A 27,770-nucleotide genomic window follows, 5' to 3' on the forward strand; every position below is an offset into this window, starting at 1 on the left:
CCTAAATATTGCGAATTTCTGTGAACTCTTCATCTTAGTTAAAATCCATCTGGTGCACCAGGTTACTCCCGCTGTCTTGCAGGTAATCAGTTCAATAACAGCAGCCTGTACTCCCTCAGGGGTTCCTTTGGTGCTCTGTACTGTACTGTTTATGTCTCTCTACTTATGCCCAGTGCACAGCCAACTTGCCTACCTGACATTCACACACACACACACACACACACACACACACACACACACACACACACACACACACACACAACTTTTTCCTCATTATGACTTGGAGGATTCTGCTGAGTTGGGTGAATCCAGACGGCAATTATCCAAGCCAGAATGTCAGCAAGCAGCACTATACCGGAGGAAGGCCTGTTAGACAGAGACAACACCATGTTCTCAGAGTCGGATAGTCCTCATCAGAGCCCGAGCCGCTCTGTGACTGACTATCCTGTCTTTGGTCGCAATGAAAGAGAAGAGGGAAAACACTAACAGGGCCAATTTAATAGGTTGCAAAACGAGAGTATTGGAGTGTGGGTGGAAAAGAGAAGGAGGTATCCAAAGGCGCTGTGATGTGATGTATCACTCTGCCAATAGTAATGGCAAGCTGGAAGCTGAAATAATAGTGCACAGCTACATCTTTAAAAGTGTTTGAAAGGCTGCCTTTTTCTTCCTTAATAGAATGAAAAAAAATTACCCTTGCCTCTTTTTTTCAGCTCACATATGCTGTATTCCACGAAGTGGTGACATGTCTCATCTAATGAGAGCAGATGGAGAAAATACCCGCTGCACACCCTTCAATCTTGTGTTCCTCTCTGATGCTAACTATTACAGCAGATACAAGCTAGACATTTTAAAATGTGGCTCTCTTCCAAGTGGGATCATTTTCGCTTAGTGTGTATGTTGTGTTGACATCGATATTTATGTAAGGGAACATGCAGACTTGACTTTCGAGCCAAGGAGAGGAAGGGCATCTTTGCCTGTACTCGAAACGTCATTTTCCATTGCTGCAGGTTTTCCCCACAGTTCAGCTTCTTGCATGACAGAGGCTCTGCCAAGCTCTGAAATATATATGAGGGGTTTCAGGATGGCGCACCATTTCAGGACCTCCCATTATGACTGGGAATCAGAGCATTCTCCTCAGTGCTGAATAATTCATGCAGAGAAAGTATCTGCTTAGTCAGATTTTTTCTTCTTCTTTCTAAAGTGGGGAATGGATAGAAAGCAGTCGTTCTCGAGTAGCTTGGGTACAGAGTTGCCACTGAGATCATGTTCGTGTCGAGTGACGTACAAAGAGAAAATAAAAACTTTGCAAATGACAGAGAGATCTTTAAAGAGAGACATTGTCCCTGAAAATAAAATCTACTTTCCAGGAAGTCTTATTAGAATTCAGACGGAGTGTTTTGATCCCTTTGCATTCCTGCAGCATTGGAATTGCAATGAGAGGAGAACGGAGCAGGTGAGGTGGAGGATGAGCCGGGGCAGCAAGGGCTGTTCCGGTCGCCCCCTTTATTTATTCCAGACGCTCCCAGTGTCCCATTACTCAGGCAGCAGCCTGAGAGATCTTACTCATTGAAACCCTGTTAAAGCCCTGTGTCAGCAACACAGACAGACAGAGAGAGGGGAGAGCAGGGAGAGAGAGAGGAAGAGAGGGCAACAGACAAAACAGAGGTGAGACAAAACACTCGTCCAGCTCTCAGCCCCATTTTTCCTGAGTATGTCTGCCGGTGGTTGCTATCCAAACCTCCATTAGCCTCCATGAATAATGAAAAGGAACAATGAGTGTGTTAGCATTGAGCTATTTCCCCTTTCACTGCTGGGACCTACACCCCTGTGAGCAAGTGGGTGGGTACGTGGGAAGACAAGGTTGAGAAATTAGAAAAGATGTGCCAAGAATGCCTTCTCATGCTCAGGCTGATCTAAAGGAGAAAATTAGAGTTCTTTTTGGAAGCGCTCTCACTATCCATCTTTCTGCCAGATGGGCTTGTGTCAGGGGAATCATCGTTTATGGACTTCTTATCTGTTTAAGGTGAAATGGCTTTGGGTACAAAACTTTGTTTTGATTGGTTGAGAAAGTTTGAGATTGAGTTTAGTTTCACTATGTTTGACTTTTAACTGACCGGAGAGCCTTGAGTACTGAGAGCTTCAATGAGTTATGCTGTTATGATTTTGTTGATCTTTTACATTGCACATCTTCTGCAGCAGGGCCTTTAATTCCACTGTCACTATGCTGTCTGTCACATTTGATTCATACTGCGCAGGAAACACCCCAGAACAAAACCCTTATATATATCTTAAAACATAATAATACACTTAACAATATTTGAACTTTAAATGAGTCATAAAACTCTAGAAAGCACATCCATGATTTAAAGACACCCGTAAGACTCTTTTAATGTATATTTGAAGAAGTCTTTTGAATTCTTAAGGCTGCACCAGGCGGTGTGTACCTTGGTGGCCTGAAGGGCCAGTTTAAGAGAACAGTCTGGCTTTTTTAAAGTGCTGAAGACTTAATCACTGAGAACATTTGTAAAGTGACATTGAAAACTCTGAAGACTCTGACCTCCACAGTGGATCGATGGCGACTGTGGCTAAACGATGCATCAAACTCATCCATCGCCGGTGTCGACTCAAGCTTTCCCTCCATTCCACTCATTAGTATCTGTTTGTGAAAATGTTTTAGTCTTCTTAATTGATCAGGTTGTCTACATGTGATCAAACCAGTGTGAAATGCATCTGGGCAGAGCATACACACAGATTGCTTGGTCTTCTGTACTCCAGCTTGATTTTTCTATTTACACTGTAGATATAAAGTAGATATTTCTCTTAGCCTCCAACATTTCCTCACCCTCTGCTCTGTGATCCACATCCCTCAGCTGTTAGTGCACACACACCCTGCCAAGACCATCACTATCTCTCCTTGTTGTTGTGAGAACACTTGAAACAGCTCAAATCAGACAGCAACAGCTGGCCTCAGACCTCTGCTTGCAAAAAATGTCAGAGAGCAGAAGCTGAAGCGAGGGGGTGGGGGGGGCTGTGGCGATAGTACGAAGAGGAAGAGGTTGAGGCTGCGTGAGAGAAAGCAAATGTAATAGAGCCCGAGAAAGGTAAAGAGCGGTTGTGATGAAACAGAGATGTGAAGGAGGGCAAAAAGAGAAACAGAGTTGGAGAGTGAAGTTGTGAAAACAGACATGAAAGCACAATATATTTATCATGTGCCTCCTCTCCGTCTCCAGCTCCTCCATCTTAACGACAGCAGGAGGAGATGTTAGAATGAGGAGAACGGAGGCAACGTGAATTTGTCAAACACACGGCGCCTTTGCTGCGTTACTTCACTTTGAAGGGATGTCAATTACTTATGACATGTGGCACAACTGTAACACCTGTCACGGGGCTTGTGATGGATTATTTCGCATCTTCAGGTTGTTCCTACCTTCATGTTGTCTTTATTGACTTCACATAACGTGACATATAAAAAATAGGAGGTGAAATATCGTGTATATTTTCCGTAAGAATTCAGCTATTCCAGGTGTGCTGTGCCAGAGATCTGGACATGCACAGCAAGCTACCTTTCAATAAAGACCGTGTGAATATAGATATAATGACATAATATATGCAAGTACAACTATAAAAGGAAAAAGTTTTTTTCAGAATGTGCACTGAACAAGACTGAAAGGGCTTTTTCAATCAATGAAAGTGACAGTGTGTGCAGAGTTTCCATTATACAAGAAAATAACAACAACAAAAAAATGTTTCGCAAAAACACTTTTCTGGCCATTTTTTATCATTAGAACTCAGGAACAGAAGGGGAGACTGTGACCATATTTCACATGTGATCAGATACTGAATTGGTGACACTAATCTTGGGTGTCAACCTTGAGAAGCCTCCATGTTTTACAGTTTGTAGCTTCTTTGCAGCAGCATCCACGTCGTCGCCACAGCTCATTGGTTCTGCTGATTTTGAGCTTCAGGTGATTGTTGTTGCACCATGTGATGAAGATCTCTGTCAGTGTTCTGGACTCCTCTGAAAAAATAGTCTCAAAGTGAAGACAGAAAGAGCCACTATTGGTCTCGCCAAAGCCACCAGACTCCAATTACAGACACTAATTTTGTCATTGTAAAGCATACTTTATTTGAGCTCAACAGAAACAAAGTACAACTCACCAAAACCACCTTGGTTCATCTTTCCACTGTTCCAACAAACATCACCAACTCAGGTTTGGTTGAAATAAACCCTTAATTCACCAAATGGAGAAAGGAGCAACAGCAAAGGCAGACATCAAAAAAGCAGCGAGTTAAATAATCATGTGAAGCCCCAATATTCCCACAATCACATCTAACTCAGGAATTATTTTCACTTTACATTATGTCAGACTTCAACAGAAAGAAAACCATAATAACAAGTGAAACTCTGGTTGTATGACTCCTGTCCGTCATGCCGTGCATTTAGTGCAGCAGCCATGCAAGAACAGCAGCCGTGGTAGTGCAGATTTATTTGATTTTTTTCCCAGAATACACATTTTTACAATTAATGTCTTTTACAATTTGACTGCACATCTGAATTTAGAATGTGTGAAATCAGTTCACACAGATTAAAATGAACTAGTTCGCCTTCAGTTCACAAATTTTAATTTTGAGCTAAATTCACAGTTTCTTCTTCTTTTCTTTATAATTGAGCTGCAGAATTTTAATTAAATAAAGTCTATCTTATCTTATCTCCTACACTGTAGCCAAGTACGAGTCTGCAGACTTGTCAGTGGTAGAGTGAGAATGTAACTAGCACTGTATTGTGCTTCAGTACAAATTTGAAGTATGTGTACTTTACGTGCGTATCTCCCCTTTATGCAGCTTCATCCTTCTACTCCACTTCATCTCACAGGCAAATACTGAACTTGACAGCTTTAGTTACCAGTTACTCTCTTGTCGGATGCTTCAACTCGACGTGTCATTTCACATGTGCTGTCGCTCGATGAATCTGTGCTGATTTGTTCATAAAACCAGTTGCTCTTGCTGTCTCATGGGAGTCAGCACTCACGTTCATTAGTTGCAAACTGATGCGTTCAGCTCACTGCGATGGGCCCTGTGACCCTGACTGTGACTCCAGCGTCACTGCCATGATCCATTAGTGGAACCTCAGCGGCAGCCTTGCTCCTCACCTCGGCCTGCTCCATAATCTCGGTGCTCTGCGGTCATGGTGATGGTTGTGGTTTGAATCTGTGGTGGGATGTCAAGCACCGCACTCAGTTGCTCATCTCTTATGTTAGACAGTGCAGGGCTGCGCACGTGTGATTTCATGCACAGCCATGCATAGTTTCTCTTAATCCATCCTCTCCATTCTTTTCTCCCTTCCCATGAGGGAGGGGGCATGAAGAAAAAGCAGTTGAGGGATTCTGACAGTCAGCACTGCCTCCTTTGTTTTTTTTTTTCCAACTTTGCTTTTTCCCATCTCCATCCGCCTTCACTCCTCTGCCTTCCCACTCAGACTGCATTGCTTTGTCTCTCTCACCTTGCCTCCTCTTTATCTCTCTCTCCCTCTCTTTCTGTTGTGAATCTAAAATCTGAATTTATTTTGGGCTCTGATTCTCAATGCTTGCCTCCATCGCAGACGTGCTGTAGGTTTGTCATTTGACGGTATGCTGTGTTTACATCAGACTCCAGCTGATGCTTAATATTTTTTACTTTTTAGGCTTCATAGTTGTATTTTGATGCTGACAGTGCAGCGTGGGGACAGGGGCGCTCTGGTGCATAGTGTAGCTTAGTGTAGCTTGTACATACCCACATATGTTTGAGGAAAGAAAAAACAAAAAAACACCTGAGCCTACTTTCTTTTTACCATTACTTTTCCCCTCTTGGAACAAGTCTGGGTGGAGTGAAGATTTTAAGGTTTTAGTGCTTCTCTTCACTGTCTGTGAATCCCCTAAATGTATTGACCACACGCTATTTAGTCCTGTGCTGTGGAGGTGAGAGAAAGGACATCTGCAGTTGGCAAAGAAAAAAAAAATGGAATATGAGGTGTTGTATGTGTGTTTCAGTCCATGCAGTACATCTCATGTCCTCTCTAAGACCTCTGTGCAGTTCAAGGACGCCACAATTCAGTCAGTCACAGAAAACGATTTAGAAAATGGAATAAAAATGTATTTCCCTTTTTTTCTGTCCTTGTAGCAATACAAGCTTTGGTTGTGTACAGTTTGCTTGCTGGAAGAAGGTAACTCTGTATCCGTCTCTCCAACACTCTACTCTTTGTGTCCCTGTGTCTGTCCTGTCTCTGCCTCTGTCCACCAGTCCCTGGCTTTGTAGTGTAGGATGTTCAAAGAGAGACCCAGCTAGAGAGAGCACCTTCTGTTTGATTGCAGAGGGGTCAGTGATGATTGCTGCAGGTTTTTGGTCCCTCTGAGAAATTGACAGAAGAAAGGCACAGTGTGCATTTGTCTCCACGTGTGTGTCGGTTCAGGTTCTGCAAAATGTGTGTAGCTGGATGCTGGTGTATGGGTGCAATTGTGAATTGGCTCCTGAAAGGAAGAATCTGAGAGAAATGGACGGCTGTGGTGAGGTCTGCTCTGAACTCTCCTCCTGCCTTATTATTTGCCAGGATGTTGTATCTGAGCACTCTGGCTGGTTATTAACACCTACAGTCCTTTACTTGCTGCCAATTTTACCAAAGCCTGACCTGGACAGACAAACGTGGCGAGGGCAACAAAGAAGGCAGGGTGACCTGTGGCAAAACAGTAGCTCTCTTTTGTAGCTTTGAATCTAATGTGAACTTCAGCTTAAAGAGCTGATGTGAAAGTGCTGCTCATAAAAAAGACATATTCACACACCGAGAGAGAAGGGCTGTTTCTTTAACTGCAAAGCAGGCTATGGAAAAAAAGATGGAAAAGAAGTGCTGCCATTGATTCCCAGAGGTCAAATTGGGGAGCTCAATAGATGTGTTGTGCTGATGGAGTCAAACAATGAATGACAGTGTAAACAACTCACAAACACATTCTGATTCCTTTAAGGAATCGGTGTGTGGGTCTGGCCTTGTGATGAAGTGCTGTTCTCATCTTCATACATTAATGACATTCCTTCTCCCAACCTCTGTCACCCCAGAATGACCCTCATCTCCAAATTCAAAGCCACCGCTGTTCAGCTGCCCATCTTAAAAATTCTCCAGGCTGCCGCTTCAACCCACCAGTCTAATTTACAGCGATAATGATCGAGCAAATTTAAAGCGGTCGCCATCAAGGGAGCTGGCCGGAGCAAGGAAAAAATTGGGTGGGGGGGGAGAAAAAGACAAAGAGGGAGAGAGAAGTGATTAAAGGTGTAATGGGTGGGTGAAGGAGCCGGGGGAAGGGGTGTTCTTGATTCCTGCGACACCACGAGGCAGTGAAAAATGAAGCCCAGAAAGCAAAGTGACAAAGAAAAATGTCTCTCTCCCTTTCCCGTTTCCCTCGCTTATCACTGCAAATCAGCCCTATGCCATCCGAAACTCCTCAGGTGCACACCGCACCTTGTGAACACCACTGAAGAGGCCGAGCGGACAGGGGCAAAGAAAAAACAAAGTGATTACTTCTGGCTAGCCATGTTTAATCAGTCTCCCACTATGCTTTAGATAACTTCTGACCCAGGCTTGATAGGAAATTAAAACGATTTCTTTGGTGATGGAGAATTCAAGGAGTAGTTTCCTGAAGGACACCCACGTCCTTAATTACATTCTGGGCAATTCTCCATTACGGGTTCAACACAGATCGCCCTGACAGTCAAAAACCAGCCAGTAAATTATTAGCATTCATGTCGTTATTGGTTCCTCTGATACCCTGTGACCTCACTGACCTTCCCAGGGACCCGGTGGCCCCATTAAAGCCCCTCCATGTAGCAAAGGCCATGGTGTAAAATAGGTGGTCATAACATAGACAGGAATCATAAAATGTGACTTTTCGCAAATGTGCTCCAAACTTTTCAACACTTAGCCTCTGTCTCTCAGAGTAGTCTGATAACCTTCTCCGAGGCAGCCAGGATGCTTCAATTCTGCCTTTTGGTTCTTGCAGCTACAAAAGCGCAAAGTCCTCCAGTGGATAAAAACACTTGAAGCCCATGTGCTATGTGTCATAGATCAGAAAACAATGCAATCATGGTTATCTTTTTTTGAAATGAACCACTGTGAAGCTGGAGATGTTTCTGAGAGTAGGTTTGCAGTTTACAAGGTTTCTTATTCACACTGTGGATAAGCACTGCTTATTCGTCTTCACACACTTGTCTCTGGTTAGCATTCAGCCACTGCAGTCACCTCCTTGGGTCCGATGTCTAGACAGTAATTTCATGAATAAATACAATAGATATCACCTCCGTTCGGCCCCTCTGATTGATCTGTAAGCCCTGTGTTGATATGATGAATGCCATAGAAATAAGTGCCTTGGTGCATATATCTGACTTGACTAGAAAACAATACAGGACATAATGTGTGTGTGTGTGTGTGTGTGTGTGTGTGTGTGTGTGTGTGTGTGTGTGTGTGTGTGTGTGTGTGTGTGTGTGTGTGTGTGTGTGTGTGTGTGTGTGTGTGGGGCCTCACTGTCTGTCAGCATTATGCAGAGCAGGAGATACACACTTTTACACACTCGCCCCTTTGCACACAAATGCACTGCTACATTCAGAAAGGAATGCCTATGAATACATGAATGATTGTCGTGGATACACACACAAACTACTTACATACATCCCCACACAATCATGAACGAAGTCAGTGGTAGGTCAGGTCGACCAAGAAAAGGGCATTTCACTCAACTGCAAGACTAACTACTGCTTTGCTCGTTGTATCACATCCTTGCGACTGCATACATATTGATTTGACTGGGATTGGTGCATAAAAACTTCCCAACAACAGCATTTCATGTTGATGATACGTAACTACCGCCTCTGGCTGTAAAGTCAACATAAATAAGACGGATGATACGGTGCTCTCCCACACAGAGCACCGTCTCATCTCTCTTATTTTCCGAGAAGAGGAGGACGGGGCTGGTGGGAGACACACAGAGGACCCTTAGCTTCAGCTCTCATGTCCACAGGGCCTAAGTTTCTCTCTTCTCACTCACTCATTGTTACTTATGTTACCGCATGGATGGTGTATGTGTGTCTGCAGGCATTCAGGACAGCGTGGAAGAGCAAATGTGAATCTCTGGGTAAAAACCTATTCAGATTTTTATGTTTCAACACAGAAAAGTTACCAGGATGGCCTAACGTGTTGCAGCACCTGAACTAGTGCTGTATTGCAGCAGATTTCCTTCAGTAAAACTATTAATAAGACAATTTAACACTACATTCATGCTACAAGTGAAAGTCCTGCATTCAAAATCTTAGTATGTAAGTATGTGGTAGTAATATCCTTTATCCAATCATGTGCTCACAAAGTGGTGAACCTCGCTCCATCCTTGCTTGTGAATGACTGAGCCTTTCCAGGATGCCCCTTTCAAACCCAGTCACGATACTATCACACAGTTGGTGCATTAAGTGGCTCGGTGGGCGTATGTGCCTCAATAATTCCTCTGATCCCATGATTAATGTTCGAACACTGTTAAGCTCGAGTTTGATTGATGCTACGTGATGATGAGAATGCACAGGCCCCAGCCAGAGTGTCTGATTGATATGACAGACACATACTCCACAATTACTAATAGAAATGTGCCTGACTGGCCCAAAATGACTTTGTCATTAGTGTGACATAACCAGAGCCCTGTGTAAGCTCGGTGGCTGCAAGCACCGAGAGAGGGAAAATGAAAGGAGCAAAATGCTGGTAGAGAGAATGAAGACGACTAACAGCTTTAAATTAGAGTGCGAATAACATGGTGCAAATCATGTTGTCAAAGTCATCTCCTTCTTTCCACTGTGATTAATTGGTAAATTGCATACTACATGATCATAGTCTGCATAATATTTGGATATACTGGACACACATGATTCAGTTTACATATTGCAGGAATTTGCAGTATGTAAACCCTTCATGCACACACATCCTATTCAGTCTGTTTGGATGTGGGTACAGATGAGTCTACCACACATGGTGTTAAAAGTCTGCAGTTTCCGTTTGTATGCCACCCACTGAATCTTCTGCACACAGTGGATTACCTGCTGCGATAGATCACTCGGAGAAAGGAGGGTGGAGAGAATCTTGTCTACAAGCACTGAAAGATTAGAGTGGCAAGGTGAGGAAATGGGCTGGAAAATTCTGAATAGTGTCAAACTATGATGATGCCCATTTCCTGTAAAGCAAGATGGAGTGCGCGGCAGCCTTCGGATAAAGGAACGGGAGAGAGGAATTGTCTTTAGACTGATGGGGGAGTTGCACTAATGGTCACAGAGCCGGTGCAAAAGAACAGAGGTAACAAGCAAAACAGCATGGACACAGTGTAATACAGTGAGGGAAGGAAGGATCTTTCAAATTGTTTTCACTTTCTGTCATCTTGAAATGGACTCAACTAAGTGACCTGAAACAAAATCTTCAATCCAATTTAAAACCTCAGTGTTTCAAGCAGCAGCCAGTCAGTCAGCATTCTCCAGTCACACATGTTGTCATCTTTTGCATCTTTTACAATACATACTGTACATAACATGTTCACATTGCAGCTCGGACACGTCGGTATTATCTTTGATTCATTCTGTTATCCAAAAATGTTCTGGGCCTTTTCTGTTCGGGCCACTGAAGCTAACACGTTGTCTTTAAGCCACCTGTAAAAACTCGCTATTTTAGACTTTACTGAATACTGTTTGTCTTGTCATCTTCTGATGTGTTTGCTCATAATATTTGTATTAATTGTTTTCTTATTGTCATAAAAAGGTATTATCATTATTGTCATTAATGTTCTTGCGTCATACAGGCAAAACAGTGAGTGGTGAAACATTTTCACAGGGATAGATGTGCCCACTAAACTGACATTGTTATCAGTCATCATATATATTTGGAGCTGACATTTATGAAACAGTGCACCTCAACAGTCATTCGACACACGACATCTGTGCTGGAGAAAGCAGAGAGCTGCTGAGGTTTGCCCACCGTAAAGGGAATAACTGTATTCCATTTACTTTCACTGATCAAGTATTCAACGCAGGTAACTGCTTGGGCCTCAGGTCATTTCCAGATTATAGAACCTGATACTGAAATCAAATTAAAGAAAATTAAAATGAGCCTCTTATGGGCTTAATGAATGGAGAATCCAACGGCTGCTCTTTGCTGCAGGGTGCCAGAAAGTCATGAAGAAAGGGAAAGGCTTTTATGCTCTAAAATCACAGATTATATCAGAAAACAGTCTCGTCATAAAGGGCACTTGAGGGCACATGAGTAAATGGCCACCGAGTCATTGATACGCATTTATGGTTTAGTGCTCCTGGGCAGTTCTCGAGGCTTTCATCTGCAGGCCTGACTGGAAAGAAAGTGCAGAGTGTTGTCCTTTCTATACAGAGAACATAGTATGCATTAAAAAAATGAAGACAAACTGTCCCATGTGTGTCCAGTGCCTGCTCTTGCTCACACTCTCCTCACCCGAAGCCATCGAGCATCACTGCGGGCCAGTGTTTAAACTTCAGAAGAGGAGTCATGACGGGAGCAGTGTGTGTGCGTTTGTGTGTGAGGATGAGTGTACATGCGTGAAATGCCTGGCACGTTTCAACATGTCTTAATCAGTGCCAATAGCTCAAGTGAAGCCCTGCAGCTCTGGTGGGCCGGTGGCTGGTTGTCTGGGAAGGAGCAAACACGCGCTAACATACACAGACACCGACACAACTGTGAATGCCATCTGGCTTTTGTGGGCCCCTGCAGAGGGGCTGAGTCCTCAGAGAGACGTGCAAGGGAGTGGGTGGCCACTGGAGTGGAAGGAGGACAGGATGGAGGGGAGGGAGCAAAGGACAGGGAGGAAAAGGGAAGGAAGGTTGTGTGAAATTGCAGACTGATAGGCTTCCACCTGCCCGCTACTTATTGCTAATTGGCCATCAGGCTGTTGATGCTGTGCCAACACAATAGCATGATGCCAGCGCACAATCTGACTGCCATGTTATCCATCTCTCTCTCTCTCTCTCTCTCTCTCTCTCTCTCTCTCTCTCTCTCTCTCTCTCTCTCTCTCTCTCTCTGTTTACTCACATGCATCTTGCTGTCCTCCCCTGTCCTGTCTGGCTTTGAGTCTACAATCCATGCAGACCACATGCAATTTAATGTGATGTGAAAGGCCAAATCCTGCAGGGAGAAAGAAATGCCACACGAGACAGACAGACTGTCCTGTGAGGCTCCAGTGGATCTACTGTAAATGCAGAACGTAGCTGTTGCTATAACTGAGCACCCGCTGTCCCTGCAGTGAAGTTTCCAATGTAAAAGCGGCTTTAATTGCTGTGCATGCTAACACTATCTGTATGTGCATAAGGTGCAGGTAAGCAGACCTATCTTCAGACAGCTTCTGCCTCTCCCTGCTGGGGAATGTATTTCTGACGTCCTGTTTGAACTGTAATTGAAAGGTGGCGAAACTGACCCCTGATGCTCTCAAAGCCTTTTACAGGTTTGGTGTTTGCAAAGGTTCATTGATCCTCTCGCTTATGTGAACATATATGTTGGCATCAACCCGACCTTCCCAATAACCTCAGTAATAGAGTTGGTTAATGTCTGGAATCGTATATGGGGCTTTACATGAAAAAGTTAATTGGCGGCACATAAAAGATCAACCTCGTCAAACTCATTCAACGAGTGGAACTGAGTTTTATTCGCAGTTTAGCATTTTTTATTATCTCGCTGTGTGTTTATGATAACAATGACATTGTTGAGAGAGAGGACATGGCAACATTGTTACTGCACAGCTTGAGTCCAGGATGAGCAGCATGATCATCCAGGCAATAAACATGTTTATCAGGAGTCACCTGATGCACGGTACTCATTTAAATGTGAAAACATAAGCAGAGATGCCATTTCTGTTGTAATCAGCCTATGCATTGTCTGTGTGCACAAATACAGTACACACACAGTGGCTCTGGTAAATCTACTGTATGTTCACAGTGGATATTTTTAACTTGCCAGCCACCGCCGGCATTTTGGATCATATTCTTGAATCTTTCAGGACTCCCCAAATATCTTGTTGTATGAATATGTAAACAGTGACTATATCAAAACAATGAACAGAGCTTCTGTTTTATTGAAAAATATTTATTCTCACGTCATTTATTCTGTTTTTGTCAACACTCAAACGTTGTTATTTCCAATGAAGAAGAAGAAGAAAAAGACAAAAAGCAGAAAATTGATTTAATATTAATGTTTTTGTTTTCGCCTCACTTCCATGGCTTTCTTATGTTACATATTTACACACGGGTCTGCTTGCTGGGAGTTGACAGCAGTCAAACATTCTGATGTCTTTTTTAGAAACACCTCAATATTGGTTATTGTACATTTTTGGTCATTTTCAAGCAGAATACTGACTTCATATTTACTTTTTCACTTTGTCTGTGCCCACATCTTTTTTCTTGCAAGTCACTGGGTTGTCTGTCCATGTCTACCCCAGGCACATCTGCGGCATGCATGAGAAATTTCAGTGTCAACACCGTCATCTCTCTCACTTCTGTGATTGTCGAGTCTGTGTGTGTCACTGTCACCAGCACGGCCATCCCGATTCGACCCAGCACACTTGTTTGCCACAGATCAGATCAGAAGGTTTGCACAGCTGTATGCCTCTTTGTGGTGCAGTCCGCAGTCCTTCTGCTGCGTCTTTGTCCCCAACCCTATCCTCTCCTCCCGGCCTCCAGCGGATCTTATTCTTCACTTGTTTTTGGACTTGCGGTGCTATAACTGTAGAACAGTGAAAACACGGATCGCAGAATATCTCACCTATGCAGAGAAGTTTCGTCAATGGCAGGGAAAGCATTAACATTGTCATTCATCTTTATTTTTCACTTGCAGATTTGATTGGAGAACGCATTGCAATGCCTGTGGTTTACTCAAATTTTGACTTTAGTTTTTCTAATTAAGGTATATGTTTTCTGCTAATTAGTTCTGTGTTTAGCAGACTTACTGCAGTCTCTGTCTGTTTTGACAGATCTAAATTTGTTACGGAAGGAAAAAAGGAAACCTGATTAATTCATTTTCTTTCTCTTTATGGTTCCTGACTTAAAGTACGAAGCTACTCTGTAAGCAAAACAGTGCATCATAAGAAGGCTTTGTGTCACTGGGAACAAGTGGTAGAGAGTATGAACAAGAATAAAAGGCCTGTTATAGCTGAGTAAAAGCAGCTTTGATTCGAAAATAGTATTGCCACTTAACCGACAAATGATGACAAGTGGTTTCGGGTAATTAATAGCCCTTCATTGAAGAGCGAGTAGCTAGCATCAAGTTCGCATCAGCTAATACAAGCAAGAGGAAAGACAAGAGGATAATTGTCATCAAATCAAAGTTGTGTGCCTTTAACAAACTAGCCTTTTTTTTTTTTTTTTTTTTTACCAGAAGGATAGAGACAGAGGAGAAAATTTGCCCCCAGGGAGTTGAAGCATCACTGAAAAGGAGAAGAAGGCAGAGGAGGGAAAATATGATTATGTAGCTGAGCATTGCAAATTGAATTATTTAAATGTACGTTCTGTAATCATGGCCAAGGGAGTGAAAATAAAATGATGAGAGAGTCAGATGACTGAAGCGCAATGAGGGAAATGCAGGCTAGTGTGTGTTGTGAAATTTTGGTACACATTTTTTCAGCCATGCATGCACCAAAGCTCTGTGCTCCTCAGAAATTCACTACGTTATCTTAGCAAAGCTTTTTGAACTGCAAGGGTTGCCCCTCTGGTAGAGAGGTCCTAAGCCCATGAGCTGTGAATGGATTTGAACTTGTGGTTTCCTCTTTTTCCACTCCCGGCCAGTCAAATCACATCTCATCGGCTAGAAAGGCAAAGTGTTTGGACGACAGCAGCCAAGATTAAAAAAAAAAAAAAAAAAAAAAACATGAGAAAACACTCAAAATAACTGCCATGGCACAACCGAGGTTGTCGGTGTTGTTTTTCACAGATTTGTTTATGTAATCTATAGTTGGAACTCCCTTACAAGCCAGTCCCAGAGAGCCAGGGATGCATTTCCTCCCCTGATTAAATTTCAACTCACTCGTTTTGTGTGCCATTAATCCTGTGTGCTTTTTTTATATTACCATTCCATCTGTAGTTCCAATCGTCCTAGATTAGCAATCCTCTATTACATGCTCCTCTCTCATTTCCATAAGCATTCATCCTCTCATGTTACATGTTAGCAGTGGTGGCTTCAACAAAAGGACATACCCACCCTTTTCCTATTATTAGCATGGAAGCCAAATGACTTTATCAGACCCTGTCACAGAGTGATCCTGTAAACCCTCGTAGTGCATAAGCAGGACCAGACACAGGGCAAAGCTGAATAAAGAGTGTAAGGGTCTTTAATTAAATGTGTCATCTTGGCATTTGATGAGCACAGCAGGGTTTTGTGGCTGCCAGATATAGACCCTGATGGTGGGAGAGAGAACTGAAAGCCAACTGTCCCCATTGTCGCCACTAAGAACAGGCAAATAAAGAAATGAAATAATAAATCCCTGCAATAATGAGACATAAATAAGTCTGATACCCAAAAGGCTGGGAGGTTGTATAAGATATGAATAAAACAGAATGTGATCATTTGCTCATCTTTTTTGACATCTAATCAATTAAAAACTGCACAAAGACAATATATTTAACATTTGACCTCATCAGCTTCATTGATTTTTGTAAATGTCTGAGGTTCACCACTTTGTGAAACACATGATTGTATAAAAGATGTTACTGCGTGGGCTCGGCTTCCAGTGTCCCAACTCTCTGGGAATCAGAGTTGTATTTATGTACTGACAGCTTCCCTCAGCAACATGTGCAGTAAATGAGCTAACTATATTTAGTATATTTATCACAAATCACGCAGCGAAACAATGTTGATCTTTAATGCAATAATGAAGTGACCTACCAAGCAATTATGTGTGAAAATGTATAATTCAGTCTATGTCTGCAGTCGTTTATCCGCAGACATAGATTATATCTTAAACAGACAATGAAGAGAAGATATGAACAGACAATGCATGATAATGCAATTTTGACTAATCTTTATTTCTATTCTATCTGTTATCATGTATCAGCCAGGAGTTCATCAGAAATGTCTGTTTTGCATCACTTGTTGTCCACTAACTGGACGTCATATAATAGCCTCATTGTGATTGGTGGTGGAGAGGGCTTTCAGCTGCAAACAGCGGTGTCAGCAGTGTTTTCAGGGAAATCACAGTTGAAATCACCAGACGGCATCTGACATCTGCGTCTTCAACCAACCTATTCTTCAAATATGGATTGCACCCAGAAAGTGCTCACACAGCCCTCTTACTCTGTCTGAATTATTGAGTGCATACATGCGATGTGTTTACTTGGCCTGTGTCCATATGAATAAGTAATGCTGTGTCACGCGCGCAGCATGTAAAGAGATATGAAGGCCGGAGGTTTCCACGCAGCAAAGACAGAGGGGATGTCGAGGAGATGTTTGATTAGGATCTGTCTGGGTGTCTTTCTGATCTGTAACTATCCTTATAACAGCAAAATTCCCACCTTTACATACAGCCCCTCATACACACCTTCTCCACAAACCATGCGGGTGTAAACCAAGACCTCTGCTGTTCAGCATCATGTATGACAGTAGTCTTAGGAGGAGTGTGTCTGTTAATGGGGGGGGTGAGAGGTGTCTGGTGCTTGCGGGCTCGATTATTCAGTGATTGACCCTTTTTATGGCTCCTGTCGTGTAATTCCATCTCCACCTGCCACCCCAAGCCAGCGTACACGATGTCGACCTGCTCAATTTCCTGTTCGCCGCTCAAGTGCCTGTCAAGATTTTTCTTCCTCACCTTTATCTTGCTCTCCAAGGTTGATAATACTTCACACCGTTTTAAATTAAAAGCACAGCCTTTCTTTGTGTTTCAGTCAAAATTGATCTAACACAATGGCTTTAACTTTGCCAACCTGTGAAAATATTCATTCACAATCCACCATCCATAGCCATAGCTGAAAGCCAAGGCTGAAAGCCCTGTGTTGCCTTTGTCCGTATGTTTTACTTTCCCATTTTCTCACATTTTAATTATAGCTTACCTATATATTTGTTATGAAATGGGCTTTAGAGCAGGACCTCACCAGTACAAGGCAAACAGATCATCAGTATCACTTACAGCACATCCCATGACTGCTGTTTGCCTAGTTAACAGTTGACTGGTTGTCTGTGCTCCGTGAGCATCGTCACTGACAAATCATAGCAGTAACACTGTACAGTCGCAGCATAACTGTACTTGTGTTTGTTTTCCATGTTCTGTGTATTTGTGCACGTTTCACACAGTTGCTCTCTCTCTTCCTGGTGGCTTGAGATGATTTAATTTAATAACCACTGATACAGCCACTCTAGGTCATTAAGTCTGTGGGAGAAGGAGACGACAGCTTCATGACTAATTATTATGTTGGTGATGTCACCTCGTGCCTTGGCTCTTTGCTCGTGTTCATATTATGCATGAGAATGAGAGAGGGGGAGAGCAGCAGCAGCATACTGGAGTAACTGAAAAAAAGAGTTGATTTAACTAAAGATTTTCATTGAAAAGATTACCCTTGAATGTATTTACCCATCAACTTACTTTGTTATTGTTTGATCATCATCTCAGTGACTCTCCCCTAATTAAAAACTCAATCATCTCCCGGCCATTAAATTGTGCTGGAGAGCACTTTTTGCCGCCCTGATTGGCAGCAGCAGTCGATACCACGATGGAAAGTCATGTTCGCATATTCAAAGCAGGCATCCCCATCTGCCTATTGATAACCTGAACATGTTGACCCTTCAACCTTGCGCTGCTGCAAGTCAACAGATAAGCTCTAGAGCTCGATGTCTCCATCAGCCTCATCCCTAATGAGCCCTTGTGTAGCCACTCGATAGGAGGTCTGCACTTAGGCGCTTAATGTCCACAGCTGAGCTGAAGCACACGCAGGAAGATGGAATTGACGACAGAATGATGGGGGCAAGAGCTATAGAAATGTCAATGACGTTCCTGGACCTACCTCTTTATTTGTCTCTCTTTCCTCTCCTCCATCATTTTTCACACAGGGGAGGTTTTGTTAAATGGGAATTCACCTTGAGGTGTGATCCTCTTCACCTGCTCTGTATCCTACACAATTTCAAGCAAGCTTTCAAAGCCGGAGTCCATGTTTGGTACAAACAAATCGCAATCACCTCCTACCACCGGAGGGCAGCCCACTTGTTATCATCTTTATGTCTTATTGGTTCTATGGGAGAAAGTCTTACTGTGAAGATTGATTTCTTAACTGCAGGGATTTGTGATATAAAGTGGCTGTATAGAAGAGTATAGATCCATAAATGATGATTTTGTTGCCTTCTGTATTCCCAGCTCCTGACCTATAATAGTAACTGTGAAAAATCCAGTTGGGGTCGGTTGCAAGTGAGGAAGCCTGCCTTTGTAGGAGCCTGGCTCAGGTGACCGAGTTCAAGGTCTTTGCTGTAAGACAGCATCAACGATTTAGCATGCTGGGCACCAGGGATTATTCTCTGGCTTTGATATAAAAACCACTAGAAAGAAACGTCACAGTGTGCAGGAAGCAGTATGAGCAGGCATGCTGCAAGTGAAAAACACATTCTCAAGCGCACACTCACAGACGTCGCGTTCACACACAAGCAATATCATTGACCTGTTTTTCACAGGTCAAAAAGAGACAAAGAGAAGGAAATCTAAAGAATGTGTTGAATTAGCTTGTGTTTTAAGAGCAAAAACCATGTGACTAAGTAATCAGGCACAGCACACCAAAGAGTTTTCCTTCGCATTTTGGTTTTCTCAAACGCATTCAGCTGCTGTGTTGCCCTGTCCCGGACAGCGGCGGCGGTGGCTTCTGTGTGCAGAGCGTGTAACGAAGGCTGACACATCGAGGAGGCAGCAGTCACCCTGTCCATTAACTCTGAAATCCCAATTCCAGTCAGCTATACTGCAGCAGAGGCTCTGCACTTTTGCTGCACTCACAACACAGAGCGCACACACACACACACACACACACACACACACACACACACACACGCAGCACATACACAAGCAGTCTCAATGTAGGCACAAATTCACCCAAAACATACCCTAAAAGGATATTTTCTGCTTCTGTTTTTTGAAAAGTTGTACTTTGCCAGGGATAAGTGAAACTGTATACAGAGAACTTGGAGGAAATATTTTCCGCTGAGGGGAAATCAGTGGAAAGTGTTTATTTCAAGGGTTTCTCCCTTTAGATAAGAGATGACACACGAAGGAGCAAACATCAGAAAAGGGGATTATGACCAAACCGCCTCCCAGAGGGAGAAAATGATAAAGACTAGAGTTTTTTTTTTCTTTTTTTTCTTAAGACTGCGCTGGGAGCTGGTGTTGGAGGGAAAGGATTAAAATGATAGGTATGAATATCAAGAGAAGATCAGGTCATTGTGGTGAAAGGACACTCAGTGCCGAGAAGCTGTGCGAACCGATATCTGTGCAGACAGGAATCTACAAATACTGCCTGGAATTACATTATTCCCTGGTTTACTCTCGTTTATTGCAGTCCCTTCTGCTGGATAAATAAACGTCTCCACTGTTTTCAGTTCAAATTTAGCCTCCCATGTACTGAAGTTCTCAATTTGGAAGTGTTGTCAGCAAACATGCCATGTCATCTTTTACTTTTACATTTCTCAGGGCCAACGAAATACAAAGTTAACCAGAGAACTTTAATATGCTGAAATATATCCACAAGCCATATCCACGTACCGCCCCCAACAAGCATTACTTCATATGACGGTGGGGTGTATTCACAAAGTCTTGGCTTAAAAAGCAGCAGAACTGATTCCAGTTGAGGGAACATTTATTAAGACCTTAGACTGAAATCATGTCCAAGTACAGTTGCCTAATGAGAACAGCAGTTTGGCTTCAGCAGCACTTAACTGCGCTTCTGATCAACATTTCATATCTTATGCTGCTCAGAGCTTATATATTTGTAACTGCAGGTTTAATTCAGAACTTTTAATCCAGCCTTTTTATCCAATTAGCATAACAAATAACATGTAAAAAAAGTTTTCTGATAAGTGATTCAGAAAGAGAAAACACAAGGACTGAATGTGAATTTCAAACACTTAACCCGACAATATTAATATTACTTTATCATAAAAATCATTATTTGGCTTTTTAAATGTTCTGCAACCAGACCAGAGTATTGAGCTTTTGAGTTGAGTGTCCTGCAGCATAAAACTTTGGGCTTGGTGCCAGAGTGATTACTTCCAGATGTAATTTATTAAAACATTTCATTCTGCCTCTGTCTGACTGTGCCAGTCGTCTGCATCTCTGTCCAGGAGGAAAACAGAAGCAGACACAGCGTGGCCGATGTGTTAAATTACCCTGGTGAACAAAGGTCTTTAATAGATGAAATTGAAAAAGTGAAGTGTCATGGCGCATGTTTGGTTTAGTGAGGTACCAACTCCTCGAAGAACTAATTAGAATGCCCTGCTCACTTGAATCTCCGGTGTGAACCTGAGCTCCGTGTGTGGACACTTTTGTGCACAGGCTGCTGTTTTCTTCACACTCAGATGCATGAACGCCTTAGCAAATATTTGGTACTACAGCCCAGCATGCCTGGTGGCTTTGTCTACTACACTCACACATCAGCATCTATGAATGTGTTTGCAAACCATGTAGGATGCTATCAGCCATAGACGAAATTGCATCTGGAGCCATGTGTCTCTTATGTGCAGGATAAGACCAAGAGAATTCTCTCCCCAATCTGTTCCCTGCAGATTTCTCATTGTTGCGGTGTGTTAATCTCAGTGATAACAGGGAGGACTCTGCGCGCCCTATCTGGAGTTTAAATCGATAGGCACTTCCATTTATCGAACATAGACCCCAGCAGAGCATCCAAAACGGCTTATGTCTTAAATAAGCTGTTGTACAGTACGCGCTGTCTGTCTGTCTTTCTGTTGATCTCTCTTTTTTTGCCCTCTTTCCCACACATACACACACTCACATTAACTGCTTTTCCTCTTCATGTAGGCTTTGGATAAATTAGATGTGATTCAGCAGGCATTTTAAACACTGGGGTGTCTCATACCCTGGAGCTCTGCAATCTGGCTCCCCAGAAAGATGATGACTCTTTCTTTCTCTTGCTCATGCACTCTCTCTCTACCCTCGCCTTTCCTAACTTTCCCTCTTGCACCATGCTCTGTCCCCCCCTCTCCCCAGCGCTATTGTTGGGCCTTCATTGCGTATAGAAATTGTATTTAAAATCCTTAAATCCTTGTCAAAATTTCTCCCCGTGTGCAGGAGATTACTGTGAGCCAGTATTATTCTGGAATAGCTTTAGCAGGCACTCTCCCTCCCCACCAACCTTTGAACATGTACCCTGATTATTACCTTCACAATGGCACGCAGAAAGGAATCATTTTCAGGTCCCAGTAAACCTGTAAATCACCTTCGGAAGTTGTTGCAAAGCAAAGAGTAATCACTTAAAAAGAAACAGCTATATTTCATTGCTTGTGCTTATAACAGTAAACAGCTATTACAGCTTGGGGTTTTGTCACATTGTGAGTTGTGGCAACACCTCATTTGTCTGTTAGGATGTACTAGAGACATCTTTTCTCCATATAGTTTTGGCTCAGTGAGAGCTTTGGGGCCAGTTGTCCGTGGCTTCAGGTTAGCCCCCCCCCCCCCCCCCCCCCCCCCCCCACAAAGACGTCATGGATGAAGGAGGATGTGGTGGAGATGAGGCCATCTGGCCCAGGCAGCTGGGTCCACAGCTGGAGGGACAGACAGTGACAGCTGACTCACCACACAGCGCTAGGCTGCAGAGATGGATGGATGGATGGCTGGAGGGGGAGGAAGGGAGCAATGGAGAGTAGAGGTGAGAGAGGGAGACAGAGAGATGGGAAAGGCATGCCAGCCTACCAGCAGCGCTCTTATTTTGCTTTTCTGCAACAGTGAAATGCAGGTGGAAGAAGAGGTTGTAGTTTTTCCTTCGTAGATTAGAGATCTACAAAGTTTCCAGAGAAAAGTTTTCCACTTGTGGCACAGATTCGTCATTTTGCTCTTGAATTCCAGTCTTTAGTTCATGACAGCACTCAATATATCTTAGGGGTTTCAACAATAACACACACAGTAGGGGTGGGTGCCATTCACATTTGAACTGATTTGGTTCCAACAGTTTCAACACAACCTTTTTTTGGTCTGTGTAATGGTTTCAGCTTTCAGGCGTACTGGAAATCTTAGTACTAAATAAGAAAGAAATTAAGGATGCAGCTGGCAGCTTAGTGTTGGCTAATGCTTCTCGTCGCGCAGGCACTCCTGATGCACTCCCAGGTACTGAAATTTGGAATGGATTGATTTAATGTGAAGCCATACCAAAATTTGGTTGGTATCCTTAAAAGTACAGAGTTTGGTACCCAACCCATGTCTTAACCACAAGCAGCCAAAGATTGTATTATAAGATTGGCTTTTTATTTTACACTGCATTAGGCAAATTTTAAAAAGTAGCTCTGACACCACCAGGGCTCTGTAGAGATCTGTACATGATTACTCAGTTGAAAAGTGACCAAGGAGCTTGTTTGGAGCGTCAACCGTGACCCTGCCCTGAGGTGAGCCAAGCTTCATCTGTTCCTGTTGTTGAGACAATAAATTATTTTGACTGTGGGTGAAAAAAGCTGATTCAGCTGATGAGACACTGTTACAGCAGCCTGAGGGGCAAGCTATACCTGTGCTGTTTAAATATTCACCATCCCAACCTAGATATCAGATCTTTGTAATTACCAAACACCCAATTAACTAGGACAGGGAGAACTAACATAAGATTGGCAGACAATGTCATTTAGCACATGATCGTTAATGGAATCTCAGAGAAAATGGTTTTTATGGTGATGGGGAAGGGAAGAAGATGGAAAGAGAGGAGTAAGTGATTTATATTTTTTTTCTGATCTCCTTGCTGTCTGCCTCCCTCTCCCCTTGAGGATATATCATTTCACGTTATTAAGATGTGTGCAACGAGCTCCTTCATCCAAGCGAAACAGGAGACACCCCCCTCGCTAGATATCTTTCCTCTCCACCTAGCTGAGGTTTCCTGGGCCCACCACACACATGTTTTCCTTTAATCCCTCCCCTCTAATTACCAAACATACTCTCCCTACAGTTTTCCTGTCTTTCATCCTGATCAGTTCTTTTTCATCTAACCCTTCTCCATGAATTACTCATTTTCCTGCATCCAGGCCAGTGCATTAAACCTCTCTTTCATTATCCCTCTCACTTTCTGTATCCCTGGTATCATTATACGCCGTAAAGAATCATTCATTTAACTAGATATTCTTAGTTTTCAAAACTGGTGAAGCCACAATGCTATTAGTGGGTTCCTTTGTCCATAACTCTGTACTCTAATGCATCGGCTCAGTATAGACGGCTTAATATTCTGCTTTCAGTCATTGTGCTTTGTGGCTTTCTGTGAAGGCATTGTTGAGTAAATGTATGCATCTTATTACTGGCAGGATAATTGATGCTGGGTTGGTGGAAAACCAATAGATTTTAATTACCCAACCTCTGCGAGAGCAGGGTATTGAAGTGGGTAAATAAACATTAGGAATCACATTACAAGCCACAATCAGGTTGCTGGCCCCGTACAGTACAATGGCCAGTGTGTCACATTTGTTACATTCACTTAGATGACACAAACATGAAGATTTCATTAAGAGAATGTGCAGTGTATATGTGAGACTGTGTCCCTGGAAAAATGCTTAAAAGGCTCTATTTTTACGTTTTCTTGACAAGCAACCTCTTGAGATCTGAGCAGAAGTAGCATGATGTCCTCATCCCTTAGAAACAAGGCTGTGCTGGGTGGTTGTGTGTACAAGTTGTCCTACTTTGACACCAGTGACCACAGTTTGCACGCTGTTTCCCTCACCTTAGAAATTGCTCACATTAATCTTTTTTGTAATGGTTATGTGGGCGCTAACAACGTCCTGGCGATTGTGGCACCAGATCAGAAAATGCTCAAATGGGTCATTTGGAAAGCCATTACAAACAACCTACTTTGGACCTTTTTGTTGTCTGATGTTTATCTCCAACAATTTTTGGAGGTACACTCTCAGAAATCTAAAGAGCTGTATTCAGCTATATTTTGCCAGGTATCATCTCCCAGATGTAGATGGCCCTTTTCCTTGAATGTGAGCATCAGACAGTTATCTAACTGTATATCTCTGCTGTCAGATAAATTTACTTCTTCTAAGAACATCATCTTTTCAGAAATCAAGACTCATCTAAAGACCATAAATTTGTAGAGGCATGTTTGCAGCTCCGCCAAAGACTTCGAAGCAATTTTAAAAAGCCTGTCTATTCAGGAAGATGGAAGCTGACAATCAGCCACGCTAATGCCAAACCACTTTTTGAGTGTCTCAGTTTGGATTCCAGACAAACAGGGTTATTTCCCTGTTCGCAGCATCCAGCAGTGCACTTATATAAGTGTCCAACATCGGGGCTCACTCTGGAGAAAGTCTCCCAACAGTGCACTTACATAAGCGGCTAACATCGGGGGCCAGTACGGGAGAGAGCTACTGAATAGCACAAACAGGAGAAGGAAGTTAAAAATTGATGACTTGCTTTTTGTGTTTCGCCTTCCCCCGCTGCGTGAGCAAAGAGATTCAGCTTGTCCTAGTTTCCTGACCTCACCCAACGGAAAAATCCAAGCCTTTCCTCCACTTCCTCTTTGGGTGACATGTGTATAGCTGCGGGAGCCCTTTTGGTAGATCTGTACATTAACATACCGACAGCCTCTTTATAATTTGCCTCCTTGACAAAAGAAAAATCCTCTCACTTTGTATTTCTGCCATGTTTGATTGTTAACATTTAATAGTGAAGTCTAATTAATTAAGTGTATAATAAGAAGAAGGTTTCCTCAGGATTAGACTGCGGACGAGAGGCTTTGATCCCACGTCTGTCAGTAAACTAATCCCACTTCCTCCATCTATGACCTCACTTCAGCCGAGGGATTTTGGGGTTTATACTTTCACTGGGGGGATATTTAGTGTCTGAAGTGCAAGGCTTTTTACCACTGGGACATGAGTGTTGCATCATGCAGCAGAAGCACTGACATGACAGTTGTGTGTGTAGTGCAATTAATATGTGTGCGTGTGTGTCTGGACTGATTGTTCACCTGTGTGTATGTGTGTCCTCTGTATTCCTTGTTTTTCCTGTGCCAGAGGGGAGCGGAGCAGCAGGTGTTGGCAGTCCTCAGTGTTTTTCATCATAATGAGTTCCCAGTCCACACACTGTCCTCTAAAGGAAACATCAACAGTGACAGTCTCATAATGAAGCAGCACATTTTAAATATACTTTGAAATATGTTTAGAGATAAGCTTTATAATCGACAGTAATTGGCGAAATTGATTGTTTCATATAGACGATACTTTTACAGTTATTGTGATGATGCTTTCCATATACTGTTTATACAACTATAGAGGTATATAGATATGGATCAATACGTGGAGGGTCTGAGGAAGTTGGTCAATCAGGCAATGGCTCAATTCTTAATTTAGGCTGGTTTATTTACACGTGGGGTCAGAGTCAGAGCGGACAAAGAACAACTCAGAATCTGCACAGAACAAAGGAACCCGACTTTATTTATAGTGGATATGTGCAGGTGCATAGACATGTGAATTGGGACAACCTTGCCAGAACCAACCACAACCTTGACATAAGTCTCTAAAGTTGTGCAATAATGCAAAGCTGCATTCTTTATCCTTAAATTTCCAGATCCGAGGACAACCAGGCGTTGAGGTGCTTACTCCTTATAAGCCTCTTGACCCCTGCAGCTGACCCCATACACATATGAAATAGATGCAATCTTGAGCACGGCATCAACTTATAATAGTATACAGATGATCTAAAAGTTGATATGGATGGGTTATGATAGTAAAAAAAAAAAAAGAAAGAAAACATATTGAATGTTATCTCAGGTCAGCATACAAAAAGCATCTGTCACTGATCAAATCAATCAACCTAAACAACACATGACGATATTTATCACTGTTACGTGTACATAAAATGACTACAAGACCGAGACATATGTGAAATTGTTTGGCAAGGTGCAGATGATGTAGATATGGAACGATGAGGTTAATTTACATTGTATTAGTTAGCCTAAAATGCAATCCATTGTTGGTCAACAATTAGATGTATGCAGTTGAAAATAAGAAAGAAAAAGAAGGAATGAGTCCGTTCCTAAAAAGGCATCCTTATCATACCCAATCATACGTGAAATCAAAATCTGTCTGTTTTTGGACAAGTGCAATAAGCACACAAGAAAGTGGCTCATGCTGGGCTCGGACACAATAACAGAAACACCTGTACATTGTAATGAATTCAGTTGATTGGACTGAAAACAAGCCTTGACAGTCCATTATATCCAGACCAGTGCGTGGAAGAGATGAAATGGAAGAAATCAGCTCCTGCTATTACATCAACTTTACTGCTAATTAAACAAATACGCAAAGTTTCAGACAAACTTTATGATAAGGTTCGTTCATTCAACCATGAACTTATCTGTCCAAAAGGTCAGCTTCAGTGCCACTGTAATGATGCTATCCTTTAAATAGATACGTTCTGAGGTATATACAATGTGGGAGTTTCTAATGTTATTTTTCATAGGATTTGTTAAGGACCTGTCAGAGAGATGTTGATTAATCTCCATGACATTGTTTTAGGCTGTCATTTCTTGATTGCATTCTTGTGTTGGATTGCATTATGCAGAGCAGTTGTTACTCTGTGAAACATCTGTTCCTGTTTGTAGAATTCACAAGTTTGAAGATATTTGAATAATTACCTGTTGAGTTACAGAAAATACTCCACAGGTATAGTTCAGTACTCTTTTGTGGACTTGTGTGCTTTGTCCTACGACTGAGGATTTGCACCTTATACCCCAACACAAAAGAAGGAAACTGAAAGTTAGAGAATGGGTCTGCATATATTTAGATGGATTCCTCCTTCTTCCACCTTCGGCACTTCAATCTTTGTGCAAGATCAGGACATGTGTCCCGGTCACCCTGGGTGTCACATCTCCCTCACCCTGACAGCAGCAAGCGAAGCATCTCTTGTCTCCCCTGGGATGTTCCCACCTGGCAGAGGTGCTTGTGTGTGTATGAGTGTGTGAGTAAATGAGTAATAGTCTGGACTCTTTGCTCTCCATCAGTGCAGAATACCTGCACTGTCTTTTCCTGTTGTGGCCATTTTTCTTGCTTCTCGTCTCTAGCACTGAGCTCCCGTCCCAGCTGAGATCTCTATCAGCCATGATTTATCTGATACACAATCTCCCTCCATTTCTCTCCTCCAAGCTCTTTACCCTCTGTCTCTCTAGCTCTCTCTCCAATACTTCCGCTCCTCTTGCAATCCAGTGTCTAACTACATTACTTTCTGCACTGTTGGCATCTTTCTCCTCATCATGTTGCATCCTTCGTCCCTCCCATAGCTCTTAAGGTCATGCTTCCATGCTGTCCCTACCCACCACTCTTTCTTTTTATGTCTCGCTCACACCAAGTTAAAAAAAGAAATGCTGAAAAGGAGTACATGGTGTGCGAAGAGAGATAAACAACATGCAGAGGGGGTAATTGAAGTCCAAGCTTGAGAGGTGTGCTTAGTGTTGAGTGCAGAGAGGTTAAAAGACAAGAGGAGGAGAGGATTTATAGATGATAAGAAAGAAGCGTGAACGCATGAAATAAAACATTGGAAATGTGTCTGTGCAGATGA

The 27,770-nt window shown here is 42.7% G+C and overlaps 1 protein-coding gene across 5 annotated transcripts in view; it reads left to right on the plus strand.

The window, feature by feature from the left end:
- Positions 1-27,770, plus strand: part of nrxn2b (neurexin 2b) — a 636,019-nt gene that overhangs the window by 416,228 nt on the left and 192,021 nt on the right. The window lies entirely within an intron of this gene.

This window comes from Chaetodon trifascialis, chromosome 23, assembly GCF_039877785.1.
Source record: "Chaetodon trifascialis isolate fChaTrf1 chromosome 23, fChaTrf1.hap1, whole genome shotgun sequence".
NCBI lineage: Eukaryota > Metazoa > Chordata > Actinopteri > Chaetodontiformes > Chaetodontidae > Chaetodon > Chaetodon trifascialis.